The 9,955-nt window shown below is 34.3% G+C and overlaps 2 long non-coding RNA genes across 2 annotated transcripts; both read right to left on the bottom strand.

The window, feature by feature from the left end:
- Positions 1 to 2,969: 2,969 nt before the first annotated feature.
- On the bottom strand, positions 2,970 to 5,384 carry LOC125492558 (uncharacterized). Its single transcript, XR_007269177.2, has 2 exons — positions 3,619 to 5,384; positions 2,970 to 3,132 (listed from the first exon to the last, which is right to left on the bottom strand). It is a non-coding gene; the product is annotated as an uncharacterized LOC125492558 (long non-coding RNA).
- Positions 5,385 to 5,678: 294 nt separating this feature from the next.
- On the bottom strand, positions 5,679 to 7,869 carry LOC125492610 (uncharacterized). The gene is made up of 2 exons (XR_007269257.2): positions 6,374 to 7,869; positions 5,679 to 5,885 (listed from the first exon to the last, which is right to left on the bottom strand). It is a non-coding gene; the product is annotated as an uncharacterized LOC125492610 (long non-coding RNA).
- Between the last annotated feature and the right edge of the window lie 2,086 nt (positions 7,870 to 9,955).

Genomic DNA, 9,955 nt, shown 5'->3' on the forward strand with positions numbered 1-9,955 from the left:
CAAAAAAACGTTTGAGACATTTTCAGTGTCAAATTCATGAAGAACCCAAATTCAGATTTAAAACAACAAAAATCGTCACCACTAGTAGAAAAAATCCCATCTGATGCGGTCAAAATCGGGCTTATTGATTTTGGTCCGCATCAGGCGGACTCGTCGCAGATCCCGATTATTTACTGATCCGATCCAAAATCGGATTGGTAAAGTATTTACTGACCCGATTCTTAAAAACCGGATAAGTTAATCACATTAACTGATCCAGTTTTCCTTAAGAACCGGATCAGTAAATCATCTTGGCGCCAATATAATTGTGTGCAAAGCACAACAACTGATCCGGTTATGTTAGGGAACCGGATCAGTTTATGTTATATATATATATATATATATATATGTATATATATATGTATATATGTATATATATATGTATATATGTATATATATATATATATGTATATATGTATATATATGTATATATGTATATATATGTATATATGTATATATGTATATATATGTATATATGTATATATATGTATATATATATATATATATATATATATATATGTATATATACATATGAGAATGCATACTTACATGAGAAATGAGAATAAATTTTACGTGCTATAACTCTTATGAAAATAAGTGATGTAACTCTAAAGAAAAAAGTGATGTTATTCCAAAAAAAAAAAAGAATATTAGAAAAAGAAATTCGAAAAACAATTTTTTTTGGGGCTCAAATTTTTTTAGGGGGGTATAACTCTAATGAACAAGCGTTGTAACTCTGATCCAATCGTGTGGTTGAGATTCATTCTCATTTTTCATGTAAGGAGCTATCTCATGTGATCTTGCCCCTATAATATATATATACTAGCCTTTATATGCACGCGATGCGTGCGTTAATTTCAAAATTTATCATTCTATTAGATACTCCATTCGTACTTTATTTATGATTAAACTTAAATGTGAAAAATTCAACAGTTAGATGAATTTAGATATATTAATTCGCTAATGTAAAAAAATAAAAATGTTGTGAGTGATTGTTAACATTAATTTTCTGTGAATGAATACTGAACAGAAAGAACAAAAATAATGAGTTGGTTTAACTGAATTAAAGAGTATCAAAGGTAGTGAATGTTCAGTTTTTGCATGTGCACGTTATGTACTCCCTCCGTTTCCTAAAGATCTTTCCTCTTTCCGTTTGAGGGTGTTTCCAAAAGATCTTCCCTCTTTTGCTTTATTCCTTATTTGGCAAAACTAATTTCCCTATTTACCCTATCATGTCACTATCATATGGTCCACTATTACATTATTAATTCAATTTTACTCTCTTTCTCTCTCCTACTTTAACCCTTTTTTTATTTATTTATTTATCTTAACCCTTTCTCTCCTACTTTACTAACACCATGCCCCACACAACTTGATTTTCCTTGGTATCTGTAGGAACAGTAAGTGGGAAGATCTTTAGGAAACGGAGGGAGTATGCCATCTTTTTTAATAAGGTATAAATATTTTGTCCATTTAATTTTTGATTGAAGTATTTGATGCATATACCATTTTAAACTTGTTTTAAATGGCAAGTTGGAATGAGATTTTTTAAATGATTTGCTTTTGTAATTTTTTTCATTCTATTAATTAGATCATTAAGGGTATTTAAGTCACTTCAAAAGAGGACACCACACCTCCTCCCTTGGCTTATATAATAGAGATAGAGGTATCTTTAGAGGTGAGGCCTCTACCTTGTGCTCACCTATGGAGAAGGTGATTTTTCGTAATGGAGACTTATATCTGAGGTAGAATACCTTGGCCTTTCCGGATAATTTTTTCTAGGACAACTGATTTGTCGTTTTTAATGCATATTATTATATATATATATATATAATTATATATATTATATAATATATATATATATATATATTATAAGTGAGTTCATATGAGAATGCATACTTATATGAGAAATGAGAATGAATTTTACACGCTATAACTCTTATTAATAAGTGATGTAACTCTAATGAAAAAGTGATGTAACTCCAAAAGCAATATATTTGAAAAAAAATTAAAAAAAAAAAAAAAAATTTTGAATTCTAAATTTTTTAGAGGGATATAACTCTAATGAATAAGTGTTGTAACTCTAAACCAATCGTGTGGTTGAGATTCATTCTCATTTCTCATGTAATGAGCATTCTCATGTGATCTTGCCTATATATATATATATATATATATATATATATATATATATATATATATATAATATTGTTTGTGAATGTACTACAAATGAAGTTGTAATAAGTACTAAAATAGAAAATAAACATAAAAAAATAAGTAGCTAGTAAGATAATAAGAAAAAAAAAAACTCAAAGCTGCGACATCATCTTCACATGCAAATGTCGGTAATGTAACATGCTATCAAATCCCGAACCTCGTTTATCTCGGCGGTGGTGAAAGAACGACCCTCCCCTACTTCGTTATCGAGGAATACCATATAAAACATGTGGCTAAATTTGGGAAACTAAGTAAATTAAACTTGAATGGCCAACATTGTCCCGAAACGACCTTCATTTACCCAAAATGGGTTTCAAAGCATAAAAAATGATATTTTTTTTCTTTCTAATGGTTATATATGTTGCTATTACAACTATATATGTCCTAACATGTGGCTAAATGTGGGAAACTACGTAAATTAAACTTAAAAGGCCAAAAGCAGCACGAAACGACCTTGATTTACCCAAAATGGGTTTCAAAGCATGAAAAATGATATTTCTTTACTGTGACGGTCATATATGTTGATATTAGAACTATATATGTCCTAACATGTGGCTAAATGTGTGAAACTAAGTAAATTAAACTTGAAATGCCAAATCGGCCCGAAACGACTTTCATTTACAGTAATAGCCCGCTCTTCCGAGCTGCTAGCGAAACACACTCAACATCCATAAACAAGAATTAACTCTCAGATAAATTACTTCGCAGCGGAAAAATATCCTTAAATACACCAATATCTCCAATAATATTCTAAATATCATATACAACGAAACATAAATAACTATTTTCAAATCAGCTATCTATATACAAACTCAATCCTAAACCTATGTCGACATCATAATCTTGCTTCACTTCCATTCTGGAGCTCTTGATACCAACCTGCAAATTCAGATAAGAAAATACAAAACAAACACAATTCCAAAATGAGTGGAAAACTCGTAACCTTTACTTCAGCCCATTATAGACATTTTATTTTCTCAAATCATTTTCATTTCATTACAACGCTGGCATAGCTCATTCTCTTAAACAAGTCAGTGGCAAGTACAGGCTTCGGACAAAGAACAAACACTGCCTCCAAGGTTCGTTATGGAGCCCAGCAATACTACCCCAAGGTTCGTTATGGAGCGTAGCCGACCGTATCAGGTCAAAAAGTAACCATCCTCCACCCATACCTTGCCCACTTTCTATTTTCAGTTCATAAACTAAGCCAGCAAAACAGTTTTCGTATTCATATTCATCAAATAACATTTCCAGAATCAACACATTCATAACTATGGCCATAGTACGAACTTAAGTATCAAAACAGAATAAAGATCCATTCACACATGGGCATGAGTAAATGATTTTACTGAACATAAAAGTTACCTGAACTGCAATTCAATTCTCTACTAATGAACCTCTAAGTCCATCGACAATTTGATCACCAGCTCTCACTTGAACTCCACAATCACAATCACCTCACAACAATATCGATAATTAATAACTATTCTTAAACTAATCTAAACTGCAGAGCGAGACCATAACTAATTCCTAATTTACAGATCCTTTATGACAATAACCTTAGTTACTCAATTCTCAAACTAATAGATTTAGGACATAGAAGAATAACGCCTTCTCAACATAAAATCTACATACAGTTATCATTCAACTCCCTAATTACAGCTTATGTAAACTGAACTTGCCATCCAATAATCACAATTCTAACCAACATACAACCTCACCACCAATCAGCACAACCACACCAACCACACCACAACTACAACAGCAGCATCAACCACAAACAATCATAACAACAACAACACTAAGACCTCCAGGACCAACAATAACTCCAACCACAACAGGTGCATAAAAACAGAACAACCACCAATAACTACTACAACAATCCAATAGAACAACAACAACACCACCACCTCCACCACCAACAACAGAACAACAATCAATAACTACTACTCCTATAACTAATTAAAACAACAGTAACAATAGTGCGATAACGACAACAAACAACAGAGCAATAACAACAATAACAACATCAACTTGGGATTAATTAACAAATAAGAAAATCAGAATTTAAAGAGAAAAATAGAGAATAAACTAGTATTTACCTCTGCTTCAAGAGCAGGGAAGACACGCCAAGGAGAGGGGTCGGCTCCGGCAGCAACAACCAGCGAAAGGAGAGAGAAGAAACAGTGCAACAACATCACCGACAACCAACAACAACAATCACGGCAGCACCGCTAGAACAACAACAACAACAACGACGGCAAAAGAGGGAGAACACGAGCAGTGGGCTGTCTTCACGGTCGCACCACCAAAGAGGATGCGCGACCCATCACCGGTAAAGGCGCGACGACATCGTCAACACAACAGCAACACCGGCGCAGCAGCAGCGCGAATAGGGGGAAAACGAGAACAGAGCAGCAGCGACGACAGCGCTGCGGTGGTTCGACACGGCTCCGGTGAGGCAAGAGAGTCGTGCGGCGACGGCGAACGAGAAAGAGGAGGTCAGGTTCGCTGGGGTTTCGCTGGGGTTGGGGTTTCGGTTCGTCGAGCAAAAGAACAGGGGAGGGTTTCATTTTGAGTTTGTGGTTTTACGGGGAAGAAGAAAACAATTGGGTTGGGGTTTTATTTCTTAAACCGACAAAAGGGGAGGTGCAAGACCAACTTTGACTTCCTATTTGGGTCAAATACCGCTCAACTTAAACTTAAAATCCAAAATATATCAATAATAACACCAGAAAATTAAATAAATATATATATATTACGAGCACGACAATATAATTCACATTCCACGTCACAAATAAAATAAATATTTTCGAAATATAATTAACTTAATAAATATAATTATCATTAATAAAACGTTCTCAAAAACAGGGCTATTACATACTACCACCCTTATCAAAAGTTTCGTCCTCGAAACTTGAAAATAAGAATTTAAATAAAACCAAAATCTCAACTTGTAAGATATCAGACATTCAACCTCAATTCTACCATCAACTTATGTATCTCCACTTCAACTCAATATCATAATCGAGGAGCAAAGAAAACAAAAGGGGCAAAATTTCAGCATAGGATCCAGACATCTCATTCATAGAGATCTCGTTTGAAATTCTTTTACTTAACCAAATAATACAATTTTTCTCGAAACACATAACATCTTTAACAATGCAAAACACTACACCTTTACATAAATGAAATCATATAGCACACGCAAAAGCGCAAACACTTATAAACTAAAGCTTCAATATTCCTAATTCCTGATCATCAATTCTCAACCACTAATAATCCCAAATCAATTTCGAACTATCCCAAAGACCTTTTACCCTCGCTAGGTAGCTAACTAGGCATACGGTCGCAAGGTTGCTCTGATACCATCTTGTAACAGCCCGCTCTTCCGAGCTGCTAGCGAAACACACTCAACATCCATAAACAAGAATTAACACTCAGATAAATTACTTCGCAGCGGAAAAATATCCTTAAATACACCAATATCTCCAATAATATTCTCAAATATCATATACAACGAAACATAAATAACTATTTTCAAATCAGCTATCTATATACAAACTCAATCCTAAATCTATGTCGACATCATAATCTTGCTTCACTTCCATTCTGGAGCTCTTGATACCAACCTGCAAATTCAGAGAAGAAAATACAAAACAAACACAATTCCAAAATGAGTGGAAAACTCGTAACCTTTACTTCAGCCCGTTATAGACATTTTATTTTCTCAAATCATTTTCATTTCATTACAACGCTGGCATAGCTCATTCTCTTAAACAAGTCAGTGGAAAGTACAGGCTTTGGACAAAGAACAAACACTGCCTCCAAGGTTCGTTATGGAGCCCAGCAATACTACCCCCAAGGTTCGTTATGGAGCGTAGCCGACCATATCAGGTCAAAAAGTAACCATCCTCCACCCATACCTTGCCCACTTTCTATTTTCAGTTCATAAACTAAGCCAGCAAAACAGTTTTCGTATTCATATTCATCAAATAACATTTCCAGAATCAACACATTCATAACTATGGCCATAGTACGAACTTAAGTATCAAAAATAGAATAAAGATCCATTCACACATGGGCATGAGTAAATGATTTTACTGAACATAAAAGTTACATGAACTGCAATTCAATTCTCTACTAATGAACCTCCAAGTCCATCGACAATTTGATCACCAGCTCTCACTTGAACTCCACAATCACAATCACCTCACAACAATATCGATAATTAATAACTATTCTTAAACTAATCTAAACTGCAGAGCGAGACCATAACTAATTCCTAATTTACAGATGCTTTATGACAATAACCTTAATTACTCAATTCTCAAACTAATAGATTTAGGACATAAAAGAATAACGCCTTCTCAACATAAAGTCTACATACAGTTATCATTCAACTCCCTAATTACAGCTTATGTAAACTGAACTTGCCATCCAATAATCACAATTCTAACCAACATACAACCACACCACCAATCAGCACAACCACACCAACCACCACCACAACTACAACAGCAGCATCAACCACAAACAATCATAACAACAACAACACTAAGACCTCCAGGACCAACAATAACTCCAACCACAACAGTGCCATAAAAACAGAACAACCACCAATAACTACTACAACAATCGAATAGTACAACAACAACACCACCACCTCCACCACCAACAACAGAACAACAATCAATAACTACTACTCCTATAACTAATTAAAACAACGGTAATAATTGTGCGACAACGACAACAAACAACAGAGCAATAACAACAATAACAACATCAACTTGGGATTAATTAACAAATAAGAAAATCAGAATTTAAAGAGAAAAATAGAGAATAAACTAGTCTTTACCTCTGCTTCAAGAGCAGGGAAGACACGCCAAGGAGAGGGGTCGGCTCCGGCAGCAACAACCAGCGAAAGGAGAGAGAAGAAACAGTGCAACAACATCACCGACAGCCAACAACAACAATCGCGGCAGCACAGCTAGAACAACAACAACAACGACGGCAAATGAGGGAGAACACGAGCAGTGGGCTGTCTTCACGGTCGCACCACCAAAGAGGATGCGCGACCCATCACCGGTAAAGGCGCGACGACATCGTCAACACAACAGCAACACCGGTGTAGCAGCAGCGCGAATAGGGGGAAAACGAGAATAGAGCAGCAGCGACGACAGCGCTGCGGTGGTTCGACACGGCTCCGGTGAGGCAAGAGAGTCGTGCGGCGACGGCGAACGAGAATGAGGAGGTCAGGTTCGCTGGGGTTTCGCTGGGGTTGGGGTTTCGGTTCGTCGAGCAAAAGAACAGGGGAGGGTTTCATTTTGCGTTTGTGGTTTTACGGGGAAGAAGAAAACAATTGGGTTGGGGTTTTATTTCTTAAACCGACAAAATGGGAGGTGCAAGACCAACTTTGACTTCCTATTTGGGTCAAATACCACTCAACTTAAACTTAAAATCCAAAATATATCAATAATAACACCATAAAATTAAATAAATATATATATTACGAACACGACAATATAATTCACATTCCACATCACAAATAAAATAAATATTTTCGAAACATAATTAACTCAATAAATATAATTATCATTAATAAAACGTTCTCAAAAACAGGGCTATTACATTTACCCAAAATGGGTTTCAAAGAATGAAAAATTGTTTTTCTTGACTCTAATGGATATATATATATATATATATATATATATATATATATATATATATTATATATATATATATATATATATATATATATATATATATATATATATATATATATTGCTATTAGAACTATATATGTCCTAACATGTGGCTAAATGATAGAAACTAAGTCAATTAAACTTGAAAGGCCAAAATCGTCCCGAAACGACCTTCATTTAACCAAATGGGTTTCAAAGCATGAAAAACGATTTTGATTGACTCTAACAGTTATATATGTTGCTATTAGAACTTTATATGTCCTAACATGTGGCCAATGTGGGAAACTAAATAAATTGAACTTGAAAGGCCAAAATCGGCCCGAAATGACGTTAATTTATCCAAAATGGGTTTCAAAGCATGTCAATGGTACTTGAATCTAATAGTTCTACATGTTGTTAGTAGAGTTGTATGTGCTTTAACATGTGGCTAAATGTGTTAAACTAATTAAATTGAATTTAAAAGGCTAAATTCGGTCTGAAATGTGATTGTTTTTACCCAAAATGACATTTATATACCTAAAATGGATTTGAGAGCATATGAGTGGACTTTACTTGACTCTAATGGTTAAATATGTTGTTATTATAGTTATACATGTATTAACATGGGATTAAATGTGGGAATTAAGAAAAATGAACATGAAAATATAATATCGGCCCTAAATCACATACATTTACCTAAAATGGGTCCTAAATAATGTGAACATATTTCAATTGACTCTAATGGGTCTATATGTACTTGTCATAAGTATATGTGACCTAAGATGTGGCTAAATGCAGGAAAGTAAAAAAACTTGAGCTTACTAGGCTAAACTCGGCCCTAAATTGAGCTACTTATTGTTTATGTAAAATACCTTATCAAGACCCACAACTTCCTAGCAACTTGAGGTTATATCAAACATGAACCTAGACACATAGTAGCCGCACTCGGTTCCTCCGGGTTGTTAAGCACACTAATTATAGAATTACATTAAAAATTATGTAAGAAACATACATGTTTGTTTTTTTGCAAAAGAAAGAAGCAGCTTAAATAATATGTATTACCTTCATTGCTTTCCAGTGAGGAACATTTCCTTCTCTCTCAACCTTTTTCAAACAACTGTAATTACGTTAATTTCATGTGAAAAGTGGGCAAAGGATGAAATTAGTGAAATGCGTTATGCTAATAATAAGCATTTTAAGTAACAAACATACCCATGGAGATGGTGGATCTGGAGATGCAGAATCAAACTGATAAATTGTTTTGTTTGAAGTATAAATCATAAGAAGCGACCAATGGAGACTAAAATCCCAAAAAAAAAAAAGTTAGGAAGCAATCATGTGAGTACTTGTATTGTATAATAATTATTAAGTGGTAAAAATAGATGCAAGGTTAAGAATTATACTCTTCCAAACAAGGGAAAAATATGAACTTATTTTGTGCACGTTTAGCTATTTTGAGACATAATAGCCAAATATACTCCTTAACCTCACTTGTGTTTTGCAAACAATTGTCAGCTCGGACGAAATTTGGACATAACCACCCAAACTGATCGCATCCACAAGGATAATCTTAGAGTAGTCTTCAACTCAAAGCACAACCAAGTACATAACATAGAAATATTATTAGATATTGCAAAGGAAGTTCATATATATCATAAGTACAAATGTTATACCTCATGAATGCTTCAATCAATGAAACATTCAATATCTCTCCGCAAAGGAACTCCTTCACGTCAACCTTAGACACCCATGTTGATGTCATCTCGTGGTAGTTGAATTATGTGGTTGTAACACCCCGATAATTCTCCCTTTTAAGGAATACCTTTATAAGATAAAAGTAGAGAATTACCCAAGTATTATCGCCCGTGCGATAACGTATCGGATTATTTAGAATTTTGCAGCAGAAAACATATAAGTGACCTTAACCTTTTATTATAAATAAGTAAATAAATAAATAAGTATTTAAAAATCAACAATTTAAAGGAGTCTTATTCAAACCAACTTATTAATGTATATTC

Source organism: Beta vulgaris, chromosome 8, assembly GCF_026745355.1.
Source record: "Beta vulgaris subsp. vulgaris cultivar EL10 chromosome 8, EL10.2, whole genome shotgun sequence".
Classification (NCBI taxonomy): Eukaryota; Viridiplantae; Streptophyta; class Magnoliopsida; order Caryophyllales; family Amaranthaceae; genus Beta; species Beta vulgaris.